Here is a 26163-nt window from a genome sequence, read left to right as displayed (position 1 = left end):
CTAGACGCCTATAAAAAGGCCCCGTTGCAATGAATTTTAAATCTTTTGAATTTTAAATATGACAAAACAAATTTTGTTTTTGATTTGTATTTTTGATTTTGATATTGATTTTCATTTGTATTTGTCTTGGCATAGAATAAATAATAGTACTAGGTACAGAAGACTCACTCTCTAACAAAACGCGTCTGTCACGATCAGCACAGATATGGCCACTAGGTGGCGACAGAGCCACGCGCGGCTTATGGCAAACCCCAAAATTGGGGTCGAACAGATGTACTTTTAGCTACCTGTAGCAAAGCGACGAAATCGCGGAGTGAGCCACGCCTGGTCTTGGCAAGTTTTGGTGCGTGGGTGGCGTGGCTAGAGGTTATGTTAATAGGAGCTATTTTCCAGGGACGATAAACCTATTTTCCGGAGTACGTTACATCACGGACCTGCAGGGCATGATAGCGGTGGTGAAGTGGGCGTGCACGGTGCTAGCTGTACATGAGGGCGCCACTGCTCTCAACCATCATCTGATCAGACTACGACACGGTAATTAATTGTTCTGGAGTACGTTACATCACGGACCTGCAGGGCAGGATAGCGGTGGTGAAGTGGGCGTGCACGGTGCTAGCTGTACATGAGGGCGCCACAGCTCTCAACCATCATCTGATCAGACTACGACACGGTAATTAATCGTTCTGGAGTACGTTACATCACGGACCTGCAGGGCATGATAGCGGTGGTGAAGTGGGCGTGTACGGTGCTAGCTGTACATGAGGGCGCCACTGCTCTCAACCATCATCTGATCAGACTACGACACGGTAATTAATTGTTCCGGAGTACGTTACATCACGGACCTGCAGGGCATGATAGCGGTGGTTTAGTGGGCGTGTACGGTGCTAGCTGTACATGAGGGCGCCACTGCTCTCAACCATCATCTGATCAGACTACGACACGGTAATTAATTGTTCCGGAGTACGTTACATCACGGACCTGCAGGGCATGATAGCGGTGGTGAAGTGGGCGTGCACGGTGCTAGCTGTACATGAGGGCGCCACTGCTCTCAACCATCATCTGATCAGACTACGACACGGTAATTAATTGTTCTGGAGTACGTTACATCACGGACCTGCAGGGCATGATAGCGGTGGTGAAGTGGGCGTGCACGGTGCTAGCTGTACATGAGGGCGCCACTGCTCTCAACCATCATCTGATCAGACTACGACACGGTAATTAATTGTTCTGGAGTACGTTACATCACGGACCTGCAGGGCATGATAGCGGTGGTGAAGTGGGCGTGCACGGTGCTAGCTGTACATGAGGGCGCCACAGCTCTCAACCATCATCTGATCAGACTACGACACGGTAATTAATCGTTCTGGAGTACGTTACATCACGGACCTGCAGGGCATGATAGCGGTGGTGAAGTGGGCGTGTACGGTGCTAGCTGTACATGAGGGCGCCACTGCTCTCAACCATCATCTGATCAGACTACGACACGGTAATTAATTGGTTTTCTTCGGCGCCCTATGCTAACCTATAATATTTATATATTATCACATTCAGGGCCAAGAACCCGACTGTCGGGAACACTGTTCGTAGCGACAACGCGCTCCATACGGCGAAACCGTGGCTACGCGCTACGAGCGTAACCCGTAGCACTTAGTGGCAATGAATGTGTTGTACTTCGATTTTTAGCATTTAGAAAGAATTTTAAGTGCTTTACAAGATCGAAGTGATCCCATATGAGCACCGTGAACAAAGTTTTGTACGGTGCTCTAAAAAACGAACTAGCTAGTTTTTACCAACAAATCAAATTTTAGAAAAGTAACATAGATAAATATAGCCTACGTAAAAACTAGCCAAGACAAATCCTTTATATTTCAGGATTTACTACGCAGCACAGAACTTGGCACCCATATACATCCCATATAGATCTCAATTCTTTTGTCGGCCAGTAAACAACGACACGTATTCTTATAATATTGAACTTGGCTCTCATTTCACATTTATGTTTTTGTTGGGATCAATTTTTCAGGATCGGAATTATCTACACTGTCTGGCGATGTGAGTGTGAAGAAAGCAGAGGTATTGGTTCAGCGTCTCGCTCTCTCGCACGAGCGCATGAGCGACATGATGAGACAGATGAGCAACACTAACGGCTTGTTTCTGATGGCCGTTCTCGTGTCCACGTTCCTGAGACTCGTGATTACTCCCTACTACATGCTCTATCTGAACCGTAAGGACTTTTGTCCTCGATATTAAACTTTCGTGAGACATATTTTAAACTAGACGACAACGGTTTCACTCACTTTAATTTTTAGTCGCTATTGGCGACATGTCTCGGGCCCATCGGGGGTCCTTCCTCAGGCTCGAGTGCTCGCGGCGACTGCAACTCGTGCACTGATCGCGCCGCCCGCCTCGTCGCTCGTTTGTCGAATTCAGTCTAATAAAACATGGTTTTCTCTTCCCAGAGTGACACAAGCCTACGTCACAATAACATGGCCGCTATATATAGCGCTATCGCATATTATCATATAGCGCTGTCGCATGATAGCGTAGGCTTGTGTCAGTCAGGTGGCCTAGAAAAGACGGGAAGAGAGTACCAGGCGGAGTATATTATTATACCATGGTTGAATTCAAGGTATCGTCTTGGGTCGTCCCATTCGTTTTTCATCAAGTTCTTAAATTAGTCCTATTCGGTTTCCTCACCCATTCTACATTCGTCACAATCGTCGGTGGCTTTCAATGTAGAATGAGTGACGAAAGCAGAATAGGACTAGTTTAAGTACTTGACGAAAAACGAATGGGACGACCCAAGACGATACCGAATTCAAGTAAGTGAAACCGTTGTCGCCTAAACAGACTTTTGTCGTCTTTTTAGGGCGTCCGCTAGCTGGTAATAATAGAGTAGTTTTCAAAAAATTTGGGTAGAATTTCATAAACATTTTAATGTATACCAACAGACTTCGATATTAAGTAGATTTTCGTAGGAATTGACACTTGTTTCGGAGAGAAAATTTAGTTCGTTTTACTTCGATTTTCTTTTTCTCAAAGGTATGTAGGAAAAATATCAAACCTAAAGTACTTACAGGGTATTAGTAAATACAAAATAGTTAGCTTTAGCAGAGAAAACTTGTCAACATTTACAAATAAGAGCTCACAACTCAGTGCTTCACGTAGTTTTTCAGAAACGACCATCAGAAAAAAAACATTACTAATTTAATAAGTCTTACCCTTACCCCCTTTGGGTACGGAACCCTATTACTAAGACTTCACTGTCCGTCCGTCCGTCCGTCCGTCCGCCTGTCTGTCACCAGGCTGTATCTCACGAACCGTGATAGCTAGACAGTTGAAATTTTCACAGATGATGTATTTCACAGTTGCCGCTATAACAACAAATACTAAAAACAGAATAAAATAAAGATTTAAGTGGGGCTCCCAGGCTCCCATACAGCAAACGTGATTTTTGACCAAAGTTAAGCAACGTCGGGCGTGGTCAGTACTTGGATGGGTGACCGTTTTCTTTTTGCATTTTTTTCCGTTTTTTTTTGCATTATGGTACGGAACCCTTCGTGCGCAAGACCGACTCGCACTTGCCCGGTTTTTTTCTAATATTTAAAACAATATTGTTTTTTATCCATTCAGAGGTGCAAGGCGTGACATTATCAATAAACTGGATGCTCATTCACCTGGCGGTGTTGGTACTAACGATAGAGCCCTGCCACTGGACGCATACGCAGGTAATACCCTCAATGCAATATTATGTTACCATCGAGCTGATCTGACCTGATGATGGAGACAGGTGGCCATAGGAACTGTGTGATAAAATAACGCAACCTAATTGTGTTTGAAGTTGTTAAAACTCTCTCGATTAGTGTTTTAGTTGCCTGTGGAAAGTATATGGCGCGATTCGGGAAATGAATTAGAGATTCATTAGATATGAAATAGTAATGATATGTGACGTTCCACGGCAAAAGGTACCTTATGGCGGCTGGCGTTTACGCCGCTCCAATATTATTGCGGCGCTATGCGACGTAATCGCCAATCGCCATAAGGTACCTTTTGCTGTGACACGTCACATATCTTTACTATTTCATATCTAATGAATCTCTAATTCATTTCCCGAATCGCGCCAATAGTTATCAATTTCTGTCTTAATTATAGTTAGTTTTTTTAGGATTAGAAATAAGGTAAACAATCTTGATGTGTCTTAATTGTAAAATCCATTTTAAAAATAAGTTACGGCAAATATGTAACAATTATGAATCCAGTACGTTCAAATATATTCTTCTGCTTTCATAAGTAATAGTTACTGATTTTTAAAAAGCGTTTTTCAATTAAAAGACATGTCAAGATCGCTTACCTTCTTATAACACTTTAAACTCTCGCGTTCTGTACACATATTTAATTACACAAACGGGTCTACCGCGATATAATTTCATTGTTCATTTGTATCTCCGTTGACATTTGTTGGGACGTCAGTCTTTCCGTGACCACAGCCGGTGCAACTCAGCTGAAACGTCGGAATTAAAGGTAAAAACTCACTCAAGGCTAATCTGAAGAAGCTTTGGCTTTCCAATCAGCGTGATCTGGTTAAGTACTAACCTTTATTTCTACTTTAAACTTGTGTATATATATATATAGTAACAGCACCAGTCATGGGACATTTATGAGGAAATTTGGAGTATTTATGACATTTCCCTTATACATGTAAATGGTCTACCGCTTAGCGTGTTAAAAGATGAAAGTCCTATCCGTCTTTCATGTTTTAGGCGTGTTGTATCAAAGATACTGCAATTAGTTTCCACATATTTAACAAATTAAAACTGTGCTTTTTTTCTCCAGTCATGGACACCAAAGCTCCAGTAATGGGCCCCCGGTAATGGACGTGGATCCAGTAATGGGCCCCCTATAATGGACATTGCTCTATCAGTATAAAATATTGAAATGGGGAATAAGTTACGGCAAAAAAATCAATTTTTGGTATAAGCTTTTATCGCTGAATGTATTTTTCTTTCCACAGCCAATTATTATTGTATTAGATCCATGGAGACAATTCTAATATACCCAAACACAATTAGTTAGGGTTTATTGCGATAAAGTTCCCATGGCCACCTCCTGTCTCCATTATCAGATTAGGTCCATGTTATCATAATATTGCATTATCATCCGATTTGCATACTTAATTACGTACTTACACAAAATTTCAACTGAATCGGAAATCGAAAAGTGGCTCAAATTCAGCTACCAAGATTGGACCCACACTAACTAACAGGGCAAGTTAAATAAAAGTTTGGAAAAACGATATTAATTTATCCGAAGTCCGAGAATACCTCCTGATTGACATATTTCTTAACTACATTTTATTTCTGTATTGTTTAAACATGAAATTATGGCATAGCAAGCATCATTCTGTCATTTGTCCCATCATAGGAGGTACGCAGTTTTACAGCTCCTATAATGGGATTGGGCCAAATACCACTATTTTTTTACATCTGTGGAGTCACAACATAGTGTGTTATATACCTTATCTCATGGTAAATGCAATTAACAAAACACATTCTAGTTTTCATCAAGTATTAATTAATTAAAATTTAATAAATTAACTCACCTCTCTTAGCGAAGTTGTTAAGAATTCGTAGTGGTATTTTTTTTCAGTGACACGACAACTTTTAGGTTGACGCCAATTTCTTAAAAAACAACCAAATTTAATAAAACTTCAAACTGAAACAGCTCTAGGACTCTTATTTATGATAATATACAGCCAGTGTTTATAAACTACTTTTAGATACTTATTTTAGAGGAATTATGTTTTTTTGTCCCATTACTGGTTCCACGTCCATTATAGGGTCCACTACTATATATATGTATTTTATGAGTTGACAATACGTTAGTTTACTTTTTCTAAATATTACTGTACATCCCGTAAGTTTGTCTATCTGACCTGACTGGAGTTTTCCTCTCATCTAATCGAAGGTTAGCTGGAAGAGATCCCTTATAGGGATAAGTTCGCCTTTGTACTTCCATTACTGTAATTTATTTTTGTAAACCTGTGTTGTGTACAATAAAGTGATTACTACTACTACTACTACTACTAAAAACAATGAAATTATATCGCGGTAGACCCGTTTATGTAATTAAATTATGCTTATTATATATATTGTATTGTATTGTATTGTATGTATGCTAGTATGTATTTTATGTATTTTATTCGATAATATTATTTATGTATTTTATGAGTTGACAATACGTTAGTTTACTTTTTCTAAATATTACTGTACATCCTGTAAGTTTGTCTATCTGACCTGACTGGAGTTTTCCTCTCATCTAATCGAAGGTTAGCTGGAAGAGATCCCTTATAGGGATAAGTTCGCCTTTGTACTTCCATTACTGTAATTTATTTTTGTAAACCTGTGTTGTGTACAATAAAGTGATTACTACTACTACTACTACTACTACTAAAAACAATGAAATTATATCGCGGTAGACCCGTTTATGTAATTAAATATGCTTACCTTCTTTCTAATGCTAAAAAAACGAACCATAGAGGGAGAACACTGCTTTATTACTGAGCCAGCTGATCGTGCACCCGGCCCCGAGAAACGAGCAGCTCTCGATGGAGCTAGACCAGTTCGCAGACCAGCTGATGATGAGCAGCACCCAGTTCTCCGCCATCGGAGTCTACACCTTGGACCGGAAGTTCACAGCAGCGGTATACTTCTCTCAGTCTACCCTAATCAGAAAAAACCGGGCAAGTGCGAGTCGGACTCGCGCACGAAGGGTTCCGTACCATAATGCAAAAAAAGGAAAAATAAAAACGGTCACCCATCCAGGTACTGACCCCGCCCGACGTTGTTTAACTTCGGTTAAAAATCACGTTTGTTGTATGGGAGCCCCACTTAAATATTTATTTTATTCTGTTTTTAGTACTTGTTGTTATACCGGCAACAGCAATACATCATCTGTGAAAATTTCAACTGTCTAGCTATCACGGTTCGTGAGATACAGCCTGGTGACAGACGGACGGACGGACGGACAGAGCAGAGTCCCGTAATAGGGTCCCGTTTTACCCTTTGGGTACGAAACCCTAAAAAGGGTTATCCAAAAAATAAGTTCTGTGTTTTCTTTGTTAAGGGGCCCACTGATTAACAGTCCGCCGGGCGGTATCGGCCTGTGAGTTGTTTGGAACTGTCAACTTTTGTTCTAATTGACAGGCCGATTCCGTCCGGCGGACTGTTAATCAGTGGGCCCCTTAAGTCTCGTTATTCAGCCAGAAATAGTATTTATATTTATTTTTCTATCTTTTTCTATTTTATAAAAATCTGTGTGTATTTTAATTTGAATTGTATTTTCTGTTTTTTTTTTAATTGATTTTTTATGTCATTTTGTATTTGAATATTATGTGTGTGTTACAATTTAATAATTAAACAAATTATCTATCTATTTATCTATTCATAAAGGATGACTCACGCTAGACCGGGCCGTGGCCGGGCCGGGGCGGGCCGGAGCGGGCCGGAGCGAGCCGACACAGGGGCTGTCAGGAGCGCCACCGTGACCGAGCCGTTCCGGGGCCGGGACGTCAGGGCCACCCGTTTATTAGGGTTCCGTACCCAAAGGGTAAAACGGGACCCTATTACTAAGCCTTCGCTGTCCGTTCGTCCGTCCGTCCGTCCGTCCGTCTGTCACCAGGCTGTATCTCACGAACCGTGATAGCTAGACAGTTGAAATTTTCACAGATGATATATTTCTGTTGCCGCTATAACAACAAATACTAAAAACAGAACAAAATAAAGATTTAAATGGGGCTCCCATACAACAAACGTGATTTTTGACCAAATTTAAGCAACGTCGGGAGTGGTCAGTACTTGGATGGGTGACCGTTTTTTTTTTGCTTTTTTTTTGTTTTTTTTTTTGCATTATGGTACGGAACCCTTCGTGCGCGAGTCCGACTCGCACTTGCCCGGTTTTTTCATTAACACTAGTGCTGTCCGTGCAATGTTCGAGCCTCGTGTTTGTAGAAACTGGAGCTCTTTGAGTCTGAATTTGAAGAACAGCCCCTTTTTACAAGACTGCGCTTAAAAAACTTCTCCCAAGTCGAGTCCTTTGTAATCTTTTTTAAGACCAACTCAAAAGGAGGCCTTCAAATAAAGATTCATCCTTTAGTACCGTTTGGTAACCAAAATTTCGTAACCAGCTACAGAATGGGAATCAAGATTCCCAGTTTGTAGCCGGTTACGTATTGGGCCAGCGTGGTACCGCTTGGTAACTAGATTTGGTAACTAGCTACAAAATGGGAATCTAAAATTCCCTGTGTGTAGCCAGTTACGAATTAGGCCTGAGTGGTACCATTTGGTAACTAAATATTGTAACCGGCTACAAAATGGGAATCCAAAATTACCTGTTTGTAGCCGGTTACATATTGGGCCTGAGTTACTGATCGGAGTTTATTCTACCAAATCGAGGCTAAAACGGTGTATGTACATACGAAATCACTTCAGACCTATTTATTGTCATTGCATACGTTTATTTTAAGTTTTAATGATAATTTCTCGCTGACTGTACATTTTATCAAAAATCTGTGAATGCCAATTGCCACCACTTAAACAGTTAGAGATGGCTTCCCAAGACCATTTTCGAGTGACAGCAAGCTACCTTTACTGCCCCATCTCTACTTTCCATACAACTTAATGAACCACTTCAAAAGTCCCATTTTGTAACCAGTTACAACGTGGGATATTTTTTCTCGTTTGGAAGCTGGTTACCAACCGTGGCTATGAATCGGTAATTCAAAAGTCCCATTTTGTAACCAGTTACAAACCGGGATGTATTTTTCCCGTTTCGAAGCCGGTTACGAAACGTGGTTACAAATCGGTAATGCAAAAGTCCCAATTTGAAGCCAGTTACGAATTGGTATTTCTTTCCCGTTTCGAAGCTGGTTACCAATTTTTAGTTACCAAACGGTACTAAAGGAGATTCATAACACTGTTCATAACTGCCTGCTACCATTAATAAGTCCCAAGTCAAAATGGTTGCCGTCCTTTAGAAGCTTTTTCCTTATTTTCCAGATTCTCGGTGGCGTCGCAACGTACTTGGTGATCATAATACAATTTCAGACAGCTTGAAGTATTTGATGTGGTATTACATTTATATCTAAGTAAAATTTTAAGTTCTCACCGAATAATTATGTTATGTACCTACCTTGTACTCGTATATCTATACATTACTTGTGTACTTACTTCAGAGTTTTATTTCATCCTTCCTTAGACTTAGAGCCACTTGCACCATTCGACTAACCCGGGGTTAACCGGCTAAACATTGAGTTACTATGGTTACCAATACAATTTGACGCTGGGTTAACGGTTTAACCGCTTAACCCCGGGTTAGTGGGGTGGTGCAAGTGGCCCTTAGATAGATAGATAAAGCGTTTATTTGTTTATTTGACTTACATGCCGAAAATCATGTACAAATAACGTCACACGATTATTTTTACCCCTTCCCCTCCTCATCACAAATGGCATTCTCCTCCCCTCGAGTGTGACTAACCATCACATTTTTGTCAATTTTATTGTAAACAAAACATACGTACGTAATTTATGGATGACCCCTAAAGCTTGGGTTAAACGACCTTGACACTGATCTATAGCCTCTAGCCGCCCAGAGACCTATAAAAAGGTCTTCTGTTCCATTCTAATTTGAACTTTGTGTCGACAAAATAAAATTTCATTTTGCTTGGCAAGGTTTGACGTATGGGCGGCTAGAGGATAGTGATTTTTTGTGTTTTCAAAGCAAAATTCTTTACGTTCGTGACGGTCGTAACATGATATAAGTACATATTAAAGTGCATTGCGATAGTCATATTACTCGTACGTTCAAAAGTAGGTAAACGGACTGTATGAATTTCCGGAATTATATTATTACCTAAGTTTTAGTGGTTGTTAAAAAATAGAATGATATAGACATGTAAACATAAAAAACTTAAAAACCAGATAAAAAATTTGGTCTAGATCGCCGTCAACAGGCAAGGTGCCCAGAAAGTGAATAGAATCAGGCGTTACTTACTTTGTGGAAATCTATATTAATTATAACCAAAATATTACTTTGCTAATCCGCGTAAAAGATAACGTGCTAGTCAATCTATGCTAACCCGTTATACTTACTTGCGTATTTTTTTACATGCAATTAATGTTCCCACCCTCCCACCGCAAAAATAAATACGCAAATAAATATAAGTAATATAACAAACCACCACCAAAAGTAATTGTAAAAGTAATTGTTCTTATTTTGCAGATTATCGGTGGCGTCACGACATACTTGGCTATTAAGGCCTGATTCGAATTCAATCTGCCAAATTGAAAACCCTATTAATGGTACTGAAGCTAGCTGAATCAAGATTTGTTTTTCCATAATTTATTGAAAATTTGTTTAAAAATTGTTATTTATAAGTAAATTCATCATTTTCCATTTCTTCCCGCTCCTGTCGTTAGTTTTGTTGTATGCCCTCCATCATACATCCGACAGTGTTTTTTGACAGTTTCTTAGTTTGAGTCCTATCAAGAACAATGTTTATTTTGAAATATTATATTGCATATAGTTTTTGTTGTTTTAACTAATTCCTTGGACACTCCACTCCATACCGTTCAATAGGTCAATACTGTGGGACTTTGTTGAATCAAGTTTTTTGGTCCGATTTCGAGGGTACTGGCTTAAGCATGCTGATTGCCTCATAAACATCGTGGATCATCTCCAAATATTATCAAAGTAATATTGGAAATCCGCATTATTAAACTAAAGCTGCGAACCGTTTCTTTTAGTGATGTTGGTGTCGATTTCTCTGTCGAAAAGTAACCAATGCCCGGTAACTGACACCACATCGACGAAATTCCTGATACGCCAGATATTTGAAGATATGTCTAGATCCTCATTGTTTCATGGATATTGCAATGAAATTACCTTTCAGTATTGGTATAATATTAGGTAACAGGTTATGTTGGAAATTAGTTATGTGCAAGTTTCTTCCATACTTATCAAGTTTTTGACAGCAATTTGGCGCCTAATTAAAAAGACGGCGGCGTTTATTTGATTTTTTTGATCATCTTAGAATTGATAAAAAAAAAATTTTTTGGTATAATAATTTTGTGATTCTGATAATTATAATGTCGTAGTGTATATATAAAGTAAGCTAGAAAATATCCAAGAAAAATCACTCTGAATTTGTCAAATTTGTTTCGAATCAGGCCTTATAATACAGTTTCAAACCGTTTCAAGTAATTAATGTATTATTTTTAAATGTTGTTCTTAAGAGCCCATCAACGTGCACACTAGCGCCACTGCTAAAGAACCGTAATTATTTAAATTTAACGTAAGATATTTACCTACTGTATTTTGTATTTAGGTACTTATCTTATGAACACATCAAACTAGTTTTTATATTGCGGGATTCGTCGATCTATGAACTCAAAACAAAAACGGCCGTTTTATCTTTGGACGCATATTAGATTGACGATTCCAGCAACATAAAAACTAGTTTGAATTTTAAAAAGAAGAAGAAAATTATTCAAAAGGTACTTAAATACAAATTTAAGTACGTAGCGGCCCCCTTTTTTAAATATCTTTCGTTAAATTTAAATAATCATGATTATTTAGCAGTGGCGCTAGTGTGCACGTTGATAGGCTCTTAACTCTCTTAAGTACGTACTAACCAAATAATTAGTTAAGTTTTAAAATTGTAATAATAAATATTTAAATAATTGTATAATTTTAAAATGTACATGTGTATTACTGTGTATAATGTGTAGTTTTGCATGCCAAGTGTGGCAGAACATGCATTCATGTAACCCATCTACTGACATGACAAATTGTACCATCTGTGTAATGTTCTAGCAAAATAAATGATTCTGATAATATAAATAACGTGTATTCAAAGTTTTATTTCATACTTTACCAAATTAACCATTTAACCGCCATAGAATTACTAATCGAGCGTGCTCGTGTTGCTGGCGGTACGAAAATACACGAAGTTTCGTCTTATTTATCAGACCGCGGCGAAATGAGCCCGATTTTGTATGTCTTAGACGTTGCGTCGACGTCGGCCATAGAATTGTAGACGCCATAGCGCTGACCAGACGCCGACAGACGCCGACGCTCGAAAGACGCTAGATGTGGGGGGGCCCTAAAAAGGTTAAGAAACAAAAACCTAAATAGATATCAAAGGCAATCTGAAATTTGGCGGTATCAAAGATTATTTATAGAGGCGCTAGTTGCGGAAACTTTCCAAAAAAGTTGGAAATGTTCTCGGAAATTTCAGGAAAGTCTAACAAGAACCAAAGGAAACTTTCATTTTTCAAATGGAAAATTTCGTTTCCCGGAGGCAATATATTTACATGAGAAAATTATGCAATTCTGAATACTTACTTAAAAAAACGGCATATCAGTAAACCGTTCGGTCGAACTTAGGAACAGGCTATTAAGTAGGTATGTAGGTACCTTTATAAATCTTTGGGACCAACGAAATCTGAAGGCCGACCGCGAACCACGTCGATGTGTGGCCTCCCTGTCATACTTACGTAAAATTTACAAGTGCGACAGAGAGGCAACACGTCGAACGTGTTTCGCGGTAGGCTTTCTGTCGTTGGCGTTCGTTGGCCTTGTGTGTACGCGCCATTATAGATCCTTGATACTGATACCTATACCTGACTTCAAAGCAAAATGTTAATATTTATAAAGCGTGATAATCGTTACAGTCCTATCATTAATTAGGCATTAAAATTATTCATTGTGATTAAAAATTCATTATTGGCAGTAAACCCGCGGTAAAATGACTTTAGATTATATTCCAAGGTAGACAGTGACAATCAATATGAAAGTCACTGGATACAAACTATAAAATGGGTAGGAAAATAAATTCTTTGTACCCAAGTATTTTTTATTTATACTTTTATAACTAACACGTGACTTAGGATCGGTTGCACCAAACTGTTCGTATCGTTAAAGAGTTCGCTAAATTTTTATGTATGGAAAGTTTCATAGTAAAGGCGCGGGGCGCGCCGGCTGACGACGATCAGTCTGTCAAATGTGGTTGGTGCAACTGGCACTAAGCCCCTTGTAGTGACAAAATAAAATTTCGTTTTGCTTGCCAAGGTTTGACGTATGGGCGGCTAGAGATTATCAAAATAATAATTCACGCTATCTTTGGTTATAAGTAACCACACTGGATTATGGAATTTCCGTTGAGTGTCGAATTTCTACTGAGGGCCCGATTCGGATTTTGAAATAGACATCTATTTAATATCTTTTAGTCATCACCAAGATATGATAACGATATGTTTAAGATCTAACCTGTCAAATTTGACGTTCGCGCGATTCTGGAGATACTCTTGAACGTTTTCCACAGGATATGACTTAGAGATCCAATTCACATCTAATACTTAGATATCTTACTCTACGGTAATAGATTTTGTAATGATTCTAGGGTTGTAAAACTCTATCTAACGTAAAAGTGACATTGGTTGCCCGAATTGCGCTGCAAAAGAGAACTAGTTGATATTTAAACTATAACGTATCTAGAACGGATCTAGTACGTGTCGTCTCTTGTGAATATCTTGAAGTTCGAATACGGCAGTGAGTTTGTTAGAGTTCGACCAAGATTATTATGTCTGCAACGATTTTGATAGCACACGCAGTGCAAGTGTTAAGCTTCTATGAAATTACCGTGAAATGGGGTGAGTTGGGTGAAATTTGACTTTCAAACCTCAATAAAATTTTATTTTTACATGTGAAAACTGAATGGTGTATATAATAAGTGGTTCGGACGTTTGTATTTTAGTTTGTATTTTATTTTGGGGAGTTCCATTTCATAACTTTGACGATAAAGAGGAAAACCCACCTCACCCCGTAGTGCCTCGTATTTGGGGTGAGAAGGTTTTTCATACAAAGGTGATTTTGGAAGATTGTTGGATCGATTTTTTTTTATTATGTGGATTACTATAGCCCCATTTTAAATTGGAATACATTATTTTTGTAGCAGTAGCCTTAAAAAACCTTCTCACCCCCCTCTCAAACCTTCTCTCCCCATTCATAACCCAACTCTCCCCGCGAAACCTACTCACCCCGTTTTACGCTATGACGTAAGTATAAATAACACTTTCACTGCGTAAGTACGCTATCAAAATCATTGCAGACCTTTTTCGGTCTATTTGTGAGGTTCCACGGGAAAAGGTACCTTATCGCGGCTGGAGTTTACTACGGATAGCACCACAATATTATGGCTCCTCTACACAATGGGCCAACACCGGACACTCCAAGGGAAGCATTTATGCGTTAGAGGGAGCAAGTGATATTTCTATCTCATTCTACCGAATGGCTGCGTCCCTTGGAGTGGCCGGCATTGGCCCATCGTGTAGAGGAGTCATTACTGGAGCATCGTTAAAAATAGCATAAGCGCCAATCGCCACTTTTACCCGTGAAACGTCACATTAAATTTGTTATCTGTAAATCCAGTATTTGAACGTTATATCTAAGCATTTTGCTTCAGACATAATGTTGGTGACGGGTATATATCTAGAATTACACTTGGCCCCCGACGAGCGAATCCACGCCGGCGAGACGGTGGTGCAGACACCGGTATGGGTCGCTGACTTCGTGTTGTCGCATGTGATAGTCAGCCTGGCCATTTACAGGGGTCGCACTCAGATGGAGAGCCTCAAGCTAGTGCTTGGCCAGTTACAACAGGTACCAGGAAATTATAATCGTATATTATGTTAAAGTACATGCTTTTATAGCCTTTTTGCGGCTTACGACAATATTATCAGCGCATGACGATAACTCTATTTTTCTATATTTTCGTGCCTATAAGGATAAAGTGTCCCACTGCTAGGCAAAAGCTTCCGCCCTAGACTTCCAATCCTCCCGATTAAGTGCAGCATCTGTCCAGTTGCTGAGAAATGTGTCCAGGTCGTCACGCCATTTCTTCTTAGGCCGACCTTGCCTACTCCCTTGATAACTCTATTATCCATAAAAATCTGAGAAAAAAGCGCAACTATAGACCGACCGCTTAAATGAATCCTCGCCTGCGCGGTACGGGGGCGACGGGGAAGGCGCACCTTCCCCGCCGCCCTTAGTCGTCCTTCCCCGTCGCCCCCGTACCGCGCAGGCGAACTCATTTAAGCGGTCGGTCTATAAAAATTGCTCTCAATGTTTCCTAGGTCAAATTCGATCTGAACGTGAGACGACCGTCCGCTAAGACGGTGCGAGTCAAAAATATTGCGATGGTGGTGGCGCTGATCTGGATGGGGTCAATAGTGATGACGGATGCCGTTATGTATGAAAGTGAAGCTGTATCCAATGGAGGCGCAATGTGTTAGTATCCGTTGCATTTCTGCGACAAAACTATCGCACGATTAAAAATCGTAGTGCGCGCTTGGCTTTTTAGAGCTCCGATGTGCGACGATAATGCAGAGTCACGCTCTAAAGGGGCCCACTGATTACCAGTCCGCCGGACGATATCGGCCTGTCAGACGCAGAAATTTGACAGCTCCGAACAACTGACAGGCTGATATCGTCCGGCGAACTGGTAATCAGTAGGCCCCTTTCATAGACTAAGAATCCTCTAGACCGAGTTTAGAGCAATTATTTCATGCAACCGATGACGCCAAAATGCGGGGGTGCGCGGGACGAGGCCAGCGAGGTCTCGTGCCGTGATTGGTCCGTTCAAAGACACGGACGTCACACAAAGAAACTTTCGACTCGAAAATGGAGTAAAATTATTGTATGCGTGGCAGAGGGGGTAGCGCGACTATGCTAAGTTTGGAGGACGTTTAGATGGAGGTTATGTTTTATTGGTATATTATGTTTTAGGGAAGATTAACTTATGTGTCGGAGTTATTCACATCGTGGACGTGATGGGGAAGCTGGCGGTGATGAAGTGGGCGTGCACGGTGCTAGCGGTACACGAGGGCGCCACTGCTCTCAACCGACATCTGAAACGACTACGACATGGTGATCTCTCTCTCTCGTCTCAGTTATTATCCTGGTTTAATATAATCAAAATAAAAAACACAGGAAAGAAAATAATCGAAGCAGACATAGGAAAGACAAAGTATCCCGAAACGGGCTAAGATACCGATTTGAATTACTTAATCCAAATTTTACAGATCTATCTATCTATTAATTACAAAAACGGATCTGCTGCGATATAATTTCAATGTTTTTACCTTAAATTCCGACGTTTCAGCTGTGTTTGACCAGTGTGAGTTTGACCAGTCTTTCCGTGACCACAGTTGGTCAGCTCAACTGAAACGTCGGAATTTAATAAATTAAATTAAATAAAACTACTTCTTAAAGTACTTAACTAAAAATGTTTATTTTATTTAATTAATAATTAATTAAATTATTATTTTAAGGTAAAAACTATGAAATTTCATCGCGGTAGACCGTTAATGTATATTAAGTAGAGATGCACCGGATATCCGGTTACTATCCGGTATATGGCCTATACGGCCATTATTTTACTATCCGGCCGGATACCGGATAGTGACCTACTATCCGACCGGATACCGGATAGTGACCTACTATCCGACCGGATACCGGATAGTAAATTTCTTTATTTCGGAGTAAACAAATTGGATTTAAGAAACAGCCACGGTCATAATCGTACTTGTTTATTATTTTAAAACAATTTAATAATTCCATTGACTTGCACGCGCACTTATTTCGAACCTACAAATGAGTCCGCGCGAACGTTCACTAGGAAACAGGTCAAATCTGCAGAATGCACACCTGAAAAACCGAAATGTAGGTATATTTCCGCTGGCCGAATATCCGGCCAAACAACTACGTATCCGTTGCATCTCTAATATTAAGTATCTATTATACTTACATATAGACGAGCCTTTCAAGTAATTAAATCTGTTTTACAGGATCAGTATTTTCAAGACTACGTAGCGATGAGAGTGTTAAGAAAACAGAGGCGCTGATTCGGCGTCTCTCTCTCTCGCATGTGCGCATGAGCGCCGTCATTAGACAGATAAACGACACCCACGGCCTGTTCCTGATGGTCCTTCTCATGTTCATCTTCCTGCAGATCATCATCATTCCGTACTACATGCTGTTTGTGAGTGAGTGAGCACTTTATTTTCTACAACTACAGAATAAATAATAGGACTAGACTAGGTACAGAAGACTCACTCTCTAACAAAACGCGTCTGTTACGATCAAGAGAGATATGGCCGCTAGGTGGCGACAGCGCCACGCGCGGCCTATGGCTAGCCACCAAAATTGGTGTGGAATGGATGTACTTGTAGCTATCTGTTGCAAAGCGGTGCAATTGCGAAGTGAGCCACGCCTGCTAAACTTTTAACAATATGCTTTTAATGATTAACTTCTGTAACAGTATCCAACTTCCTTTTTCTTCTCTTCGCTTGACCGTCATTCTCTTTATTAACATCATTGGCACGCATATCATTTCTTGTAACATCCAGCCAGCACACCCAGAGGGTCTACCGCGAACACCGAAGTTCGCAAATTGTGGGCTTTCTCTGTCGATCGGATTATGGCTTAATTGGAGTAAAAGGGAAAGATGCCCGCAATTTGCGAATTTCGGTATTCGCGGTAGGCCCCCTGGGCTGTTCATTTTTCCCGTGCCCAGGCAAATCATAAATAATTTGTTATCCAAATGGTTTTTTTCCCTTGCCCAGGCAAATCATAAATAATTTGTTATCCAAATGGTTTGGCGGTTTTCGTGCAGCTTACCTCATATGAGACAGTTTTGGAATATGTTTTGAAACATAATATTAAAAATATACAATATTTTGTACACATATATATTTAATTACACAAACGGGTCTACCGCGATATCATTTTATTGATTTACCTTAAATTCCGATGTTTCAGCTGAGTTGCACCAGCTGTGGTCACGAACGTCGGAATTTAAGATAAAAACAATGTAATTATATCGCGGTAGACCCGTTTGTGTAATTAAATAATTATGTGTAAAAAACGCGAGAGTTTTGAGTGTTATGTTATAGAAAATAATATCAATATTTTTATTGTACTCAGACGTTTACGGAATGGCATTGTCAATAAACTGGATGACCCTTCACTTGACAGTATTGACGCTAATCATAGAGCCCTGCCACTGGACCCATACGCAGGTTAGTAACTTATCCTTTTTTTATTTCAAGTTTTAAGTTAACATCAGCATCACACTTCAATAACCGGAATGTATCTGTCCACAACAGAGGGAGCACAATGTGTTCCTGCTGCGTCAGCTGATCGTGCACTAGGACCCGAGATACGAGCGGCTCTCCAAGAAGCTGCAGCTGCCTTAAATCCTGGTCGCTCGGTACAGTGCCCAGAATGCTGGCTATATTTCCCCACTGGATAGCAATGTTCATCCACTGAGCGAAATATGGGCAACTCCTTTGGTCACCCGGTTTGGTTTTAATCATCATCAGTCGTTCCCTCAATGCTGAGGATCGTGACATCATGTCCTATTGTTGCTGACCAGTTTCTTCCATAGGCTTCTGTCACCCGCCATATGCGCAGCTTCCTGCAGATGTAGATGCAACTCATGCAACGGTGCAGTAGCTTGTGTGTTGTTGTGGGCGGGGGTTATGGGCAACCCCTTTGGTCACCCGGTTTGATGATGATGATGCATTCCTGTTATCCCTCATTAGGGACATAGGGATCGCAGAAGAATCCTCCATTTGTCACGATCTTGAGCGGCTTCTTCCAGCTCTTTCCAGCCGAGTCCAGTTGAGCCTGCCTCTTTCTCAACTGATCGCCTCCATGTAGTACAAGGCCTCCCCGACCGCCTACTGCCGGCCGCATGCCAGCGGAGACCCTGCTTGGCCAGATGGCTCTCCGGCCTACGGAGTACGTGTCCGATCCTTTTCCTTTCGAGGATTTCCCTTCCTATGGGCTTCTGTTCCGTCATCTGCCATAGTCTGACGGAGATGGTCACCCGGTTTGGTTTGGTATAAATAATTGGAATGTATCTGTCCACAACAGAGGGAGCACACTGTGTTCCTGCTGCGGCAGCTGATCGTGCACCAGGGCCCCAGATGCGAGCGGCTGTCCAGAGAGCTGGAACAGTTCGCCAAGCAGCTCACTCTGAGCAACACCAAGTTCTGCGCTCTTGGAGTCTACACCCTGGATCGGGAGCTCACAGCAGCGGTACGTTTCCGTCATACGGCGCGATTCGAACTTTAAGATATCGCGCCGTTAGACATTCACTTTCACTAGATATGAAATAGTAAAGATATGTGACGTTCCACGGCAAAAGGTACCTTATGGCGGCTGGCGATTACGCTTATTATTAACGCCGCTCCAATATTCAGCCGGGGCAATGGTACCTTTTTCTCGTGGAACGTCACATATCGTTACCATATCTTATCTAGTGCATCTCTAATTCATTTCCCGAATCGCGCCGATACTATTTTTTTATACTAAGTCAGTGGCAAACAAGCATACGGCCCGTCTGATGATAAGCAGTCTCCGTAGCCTATGTACACATGTAACTCCAGCCCGCGTAGCCAACATGCCAATTGCTTACGCTCTGAAGCGATCGAAACACAACTGTCACTGTCGCATTAATATGGAAGAGTGATAGAGAGACACGAAACGTTTCATTGTCGAAGCGATAGCGATTGACACCTTGGCTAGCCGGCCGAGGAGTAAAGGATGACTCGCGTTAGACCGGGTCATTTCCGGTCTGGAGCTTACTTTTCTATGAGATGACAGGCGACCACGTGATGCTTTCCATAGAAAACGATGCTCCGGAAGCTCCGACCCGGACACGGCCCGGTCTAACGTGAGTTATCCTTACGTTACAGACACTAGCGAATTCGTCAGTGTAGTGAATTTGTCTTAATAATAAATGTCTAAGAAAGAGACTTGAAGAATTTCTTAAAAATTATGAGTATTGTTATGTTTTGACCTTGACATGACTCGCAGTGCATTAACTCCGCTTTTGTAATAAAATAAAAGCTGTTTCCTTATTTTTCAGATGCTCGGTGGCGTCGCAACGTATTTGGTGATAGTAATACAATTCCACAAAGCTTCAAATATTAATTAACTTAAAGCACGTGTTTGTTATGATATGAAGAAAAACGCGCAAAACATATCGCAGATGGCACTAGTTAAAAAATATTTCATTTCCAAATCCAAAGAAAAGTAGAACATTGCATTGAGTCAATGTCGTGTAATTTTGTTGTGTTATTAAATCAGAACAATCATTCATAGTAGTTTGTGTTACAAGGGATCAAAATGATATATTTCCGTCAAGCGCGTACATAGAATCCTGAATGAAGCGATGGATTCTACAATAGAATCCCGAACCTAGTGAGGGATTCTAAAAGAGAATCCTGAGCTTAATGAGGGATTCAAATGTTAACGCCCAAGACGAAATAATTTTGATACCGTGTGACACATACTGCTTTTCATATCAACTATGAGGAAAATAAAAAAACTTAGTGTTGACACAATCTGATGCTTAAACAGATTATTTTAGCTAAAAAAATAATGTGCAAAAAAATGTAAAAATAGTGTGCTAGAACAGAAAAGTGTTACTTTGATCCCTCCTCCTAGCAGGGAAGAAAAGTGTCACTTTGATCCCTCCTAGCAGGGAATTAAAAGCCTTTTTCCCAATAGGTGATGTGAAATAGTAGTTTGTGTTACATGGGATCAAAATGATATATTTCCGTCAAGGGCCTACATTGAATCTTGAATGAAGCGATGGATTCTACAAGAGAATCCCGAACGTAGTGAGGGATTCTAAAAGAGAATCCTGAGCTTAATGAGGGATTCAAATGTTAACGCCCAAGACGAAATAATTTTGATACCGTGTGACACATACTGCTTTTCATATCAACTATGAGGAAAATAAAAAATCTTAGTGTTGACACAATCTGATGCTTAAACAGATTATTTTAGCTAAAAAAATAATGTGCAAAAAAATTTAAAAATAGTGTGCTAGAACAGAAAAGTCGTGTTACTTTGATCCCTCTTAGGTCCTAGCAGGGAAGAAAAGTGTCACTTTGATCCCTCCTAGCAGGGAATAAAAAGCCTTTTTCCGAATAGGTGATGTGAAATAGTAGTTTGTGTTACAAGGGATCAAAATGATATATTTCCGTCAAGGGCCTACATTGATTCCTGATCCTGAATGAAGCGATGGATTCTACAAGAGAATCCCGAAAGTAGTGAGGTACACTTCTAAAGTAGAATCCTGAGCGTAATGAGGGATTCAAGTGTTAACGCCCAAGACGAAATAATTTTGATACCGTGTGATACATACTGTTTTTCACATCAACTATGAGGAAAATATAAAAATCTTAGTGTTGATACAATCTGATGCTTAAACAGATTATTTAAGCTAAAAAAATAATGTAAAATAGTGTGCTTGAACACGTAAGTGTCACTTTGATCCCTCCTAGCAGGGAGGCAAAGTGCCACTATGATCCCTCCTAGCAGGGAAGAAAAAGCTCTTTTCCGAATAGGTGGTGTGAATAATAAATTTGTTGATATCCGTACTTCTAAACTTAATTTGGCAAAAAATTTGCCGCAGCTTTTAGTCTAGAAATTAAGTTTATTTGTACCTACATTCTGTTTTCAGTCGAGCCACTCGTTATTTACAAATTACCCACAGCGAACTGGGACGCTTTTAAAACCAAATTATGAAATCAAAAATTCATTTGCAACGGTTGAAACCAGCCTCCATCACATTTTCATGCGACAAGTACTAGGCGTGCATAATAACGAAGAGGTCCCCTCCCTAGTTCGTATTATTGCTAATGTATACCAAATGCAGGCGATTGTTCGCCTCTGGCCAACATGCCAGGGTATCTTTAAATTGTGTGGAAGTACTTACAGCCGTATTCGAACAATGAGATACGTCAAATACTAGATATTGAAACGATATGGATCGGATATGTCAGTGTCAAACGAGTCGACACTCGTTTGACACTGACATATCCGATCCATATCGTTTCAATATCTAGTATTTGACATATCTCATTGTTCAAATACGGCTGTTACTTAAATAAAGATAACGGTTTGAAACTGCGTTACAGCATGGTAATGAGAGGTAATGAGGATATATATAGTTATCCATGCCGTAATCGGCAACGGCGACCCTAGCTAATTACGAGCGTGAGCTCTGATATGGCAAGCAAAGCCGAACTTACTTTTAAAAACTCTATCGCAGGTGGGACAGTAAAGTTGACCAGAATTATTGTAAGTATAATTATAGGAGGGTTTCGGCCGGGATTTACGTATCTGACGTTTCGCATCAAGGTCAATGAGACGAGCGTCTTCAAAGTTCTTTACGCTCATCTTAACGCGGGAACGCCATTCTGGCCGCTGAGAAGCAAGCTCCTCCCTTTTGTCAGGTGGTATACCGCAGGCAGTTAGGTGGCGCTTAAGCACATCCTTGTAACGTAGGTGCTGCCCACCTTGCTTCCGTTTACCAGCTGATAGCTGGGAGTAGAAAACGGATTTCGGTAGTCTGCAATCACTCATACGCCAAACATGCCCACACCACCTTAGCTGACCCTTCATCAAGAGCGCCTCCATGCCAGGCATCTTGCAACGACGAAGTACTTCAGTGTTGGGAACGCGATCTTGCCACTTTATATGCAGAATGGAACGTAGACAACGTAAGTGGAACGTGTCTAGCAAGCGAATGTCGCCTTTGTACAAACACCATGTTTCCGAAGCATACAAAAGAATCGGAAGAACCATGGCTTTGTACACCGACAACTTCGTCTGCAGCTTTAGATCATGCGATCCCCAGACACGATGCGTTAACCGACCGAAGGTGGACGCAGCCTTAGCAATCCTAGATGGGATCTCGGAGGTTAGTCTGTTATCCTTTCTGATCTGGCTCCCAAGATACTTGAAAGTGGACACTTCGGTTAGGGGTTTCCCTTCTATAGTTAGGTTGGAAGTGTCCGCTTCGCAATTACGGGCTGGTTGTTTAAGCACTTGAGTCTTGGATATGCTTATTACTAAGCCAAATCTAAGGCACGACCTTTGCAGAGCATCCATGTAGGACTGAAGCGCTTCCATGCTATCGGCCATCAAGCAAACGTCGTCGGCATAGAGAATCTCGAGAACGGAGAGCTTTCTGGTTTTCGTTTTAGACTTAAATCGAGACAGGTCGAATACACTTCTGTCAGAACGAACGCTAAGTTGTATTTGTCCAGAGCACGCAAGAAGTGAGTCCTCAAGTACTGTGGAGAAATACAACGCGAAAAGAGTTGGAGCCATCACACAACCCTGTTTGACCCCGCTGGTGACTGGAAAATGTTCCGAAAACTCGCTTTCATGTCGAACTGTAGCCATCATATTTTCATGAAACTGTTTGACTAAGTTAACGAACTTTTCGGGACACCCAGTTTTTTGCAAAACAAGCCAGAGAGCTTCGCGCGGCACGCGGTCGAAAGCCTTTTCAAGGTCTACAAAGCACATATATAGGGGACAATTTTGTTCTAAGCTTTTCTCTTGGATTTGTTTTAGAACAAATATAGCATCAATAGTGCCCCTATAAGGTCGAAAACCGCACTGGCTCTCGGGCAAGAGCTGTTCTGCTAGGCAACCTAGGCGGGTGTTAAGTATATGCGCTAAGATTTTACCGGCAGTGGATAGAAGGGAGATGCCTCGATAAGAACCGCAGTCAGACATCTGACCCTTACCCTTGTACAGTTTACAAATAGAGGCATCTCTCCAAACTTGAGGAACAGTTTCTGATTCCCAAATCCTCAGTATCAGTTCAAACAACCTGTTGTTAACGTTTGGTCCGGTGTACTTAAAGATCTCTGCGGGAAGGCTGTCTGATCCTGGTGTCTTATTATTTTTAAGTTTCCTCACTGCCGCTACGTACTCGTTGTAATCCGGAGGTAGAGCAAGGTTATCTGATAAAGGCTGGTTCTTCAAGGTACGTATGTAGGCTAAATCAACGCTTTGGGTGACAGGGTTTAAGACGTCTTTAAAGTGTTCTGCCCAACGAGCTAGCACCTCATGCTTGTCTGTGAGACGTCTTTCCTTGTCACGCGAATAAATAGGTGCTATTTTCCTACATTTCGGGCCGAAAACCGCTTGAATACCCTGAAAGAACCTGCCCGTTTGGTTTGTATCAGCAAGGTGTTGCAATTCATTCGCTTGCTCATTCCACCATTTATCCTTTTGCTCGCGCACTTTCGCTTTTAAGAGTCGTTGAGCAGCCCTTATAACCTGTGTATTTGCTGTAGATTTGAGTGCAAGCCTATATTCTTCTACAAGACGCGTAATTACAGGGTCAGAGTTGTCGAACCAGTCCTTATGTTGTTTGGGCGGTTTTCCAATAGTCTCGGAGGAGATTTCGTACAGCTTTGTGGCAAAGGCACGCCACTGTACGTCTACTGACTCTGGCTCAGATGACGATGGTTGACTACCAAAGGCTGCATCAATGTCTTTTCCCAGTTGCCTGTCATGAACAAGTTTGTTGGTGTCGAGTCTACTAGGGGTCTTGAGGCATGCTCTGCGTGGTGCTATTAAAGTAATTTTTAGTTTTGACCGAATCAGGCGGTGGTCGGTCCAGCCCTCGGCACCTCTCATAGCTCTCGTAATAAGAACATCTTGGATGTCTCTTTTGCGCACTATGACATAGTCCAAGAGATGCCAGTGCTTGGATCTTGGATGCATCCACGAGGTCTTGTACTTTTCGGGCAGCCTAAAGTAAGTGTTTGTAATACACAGGTCAAACTCTGCGCACAACGTCAAAAGATCCAAGCCATTAGCATTGCACTTTCCGACACCGTCACGACCGAGGATACCTTTCCAAACTTCAGACTCTGCGCCGACTCGAGCATTAAAATCCCCCAGAAGTATGATCCTGTCACTTGATGGTATTTTAGTGAGGATATGACGGAGATCCTGATAAAACCTAGCCTTATCTTCGTCCGAAGAGGGCAACGTAGGAGCATATACGCTGATAAGATGGAGGTGCTTCATCGATGATAATTGAAGCCGAAGCGTCATCAAGCGATCACTAATACCCACTGGCAATTCCTGTAATGATCTCGCTATATGGTTGCGTATAGCAAAGCCTACCCCACTCGCTGCCCTTTCGGAGGCAGGTCTACCGTTCCAGTAGTAAGTATAACCACCTAGTTGCTCACAAAGCTCTCCACTGTCACTGAGATGGGTCTCGCTAATTGCTGCAATGTCAATACTATACCGGCCCAATTCCCTGGCGATGAGAGCGGTTTTTCTCTCAGGGCACAAGTTGGTGTCAGCATCCAGGAGCGTTCGAACATTCCACGCCCCGATGCACAGATTTTTACAATTAAATGTATGTTTCCTTTTTCGACCGCGTTAGTTCGATGTCCGGATGCCCGCGGTTTGGCATCTGGGTGAGGGGTGAGACGGACTATGTTTAGGCCACCTTTTCTAGGCCCTTCCCCTGATTGGGGAAAGCAGAGCGATCCTAAATAGGGCTGCTTTGCCACCAGACGTGCTGCCGAACCTGTCCTCCCGCCTCTGTCGAGTCCAAGGAGCGACCACTCTCGTCTGACCGCCTACGTGCAGAATGCCAACTAAGGCCCGGATACATCGGAGTCCGGAACCCCACCGCTGACATTCCATCGCCGGAGGACTTTTGTCTCGATGTCCATTGAGAACTTTGCCAGGGTCATCTGCGCGTGATTAGATTATAGTGGGCTAATAGTTGCGCCCCTACAGGCCCACTCCCTCGTTCCCAGCCTCCTGGCACCAGTGGACCGTGTAACCGATACGACTGGCAGAGACAGGGAATGCAGTGACTTGCCAACGCCCAGGTGGACGTGTGAATTGTGGCATATCACGTAGGATCCATTAGTCGCCTCTTACGACACCCACTGGAGGATAAGGGGTGGTGACATTCTACGCCGGCACCACCAGGATATGGATTATGTGTCATTGTCAAAAGTGACGTTTTTGTTTGAAGGAACCATACTTTTGACACTGTCATATCCATATCGTACCTAGTCGTAATATTTGTCGTATCTTAAAGTTCGAATCGGGCCGAGAGTCTTGTCTCTTTCAATCGCACAGTAATAAAAAGAGATGTTTGTTTTATCAGGTGAATTACGATAACATCATTGACCTTTTCCATCATACTATCTATACTATCTGTGGTCGTAGCTGTCAGAAACATAGAGCTCC

Source organism: Cydia fagiglandana, chromosome 20 (genome assembly GCF_963556715.1).
Source record: "Cydia fagiglandana chromosome 20, ilCydFagi1.1, whole genome shotgun sequence".
Lineage (NCBI taxonomy): Eukaryota > Metazoa > Arthropoda > Insecta > Lepidoptera > Tortricidae > Cydia > Cydia fagiglandana.
This window is presented reverse-complemented; position numbering follows the sequence as displayed.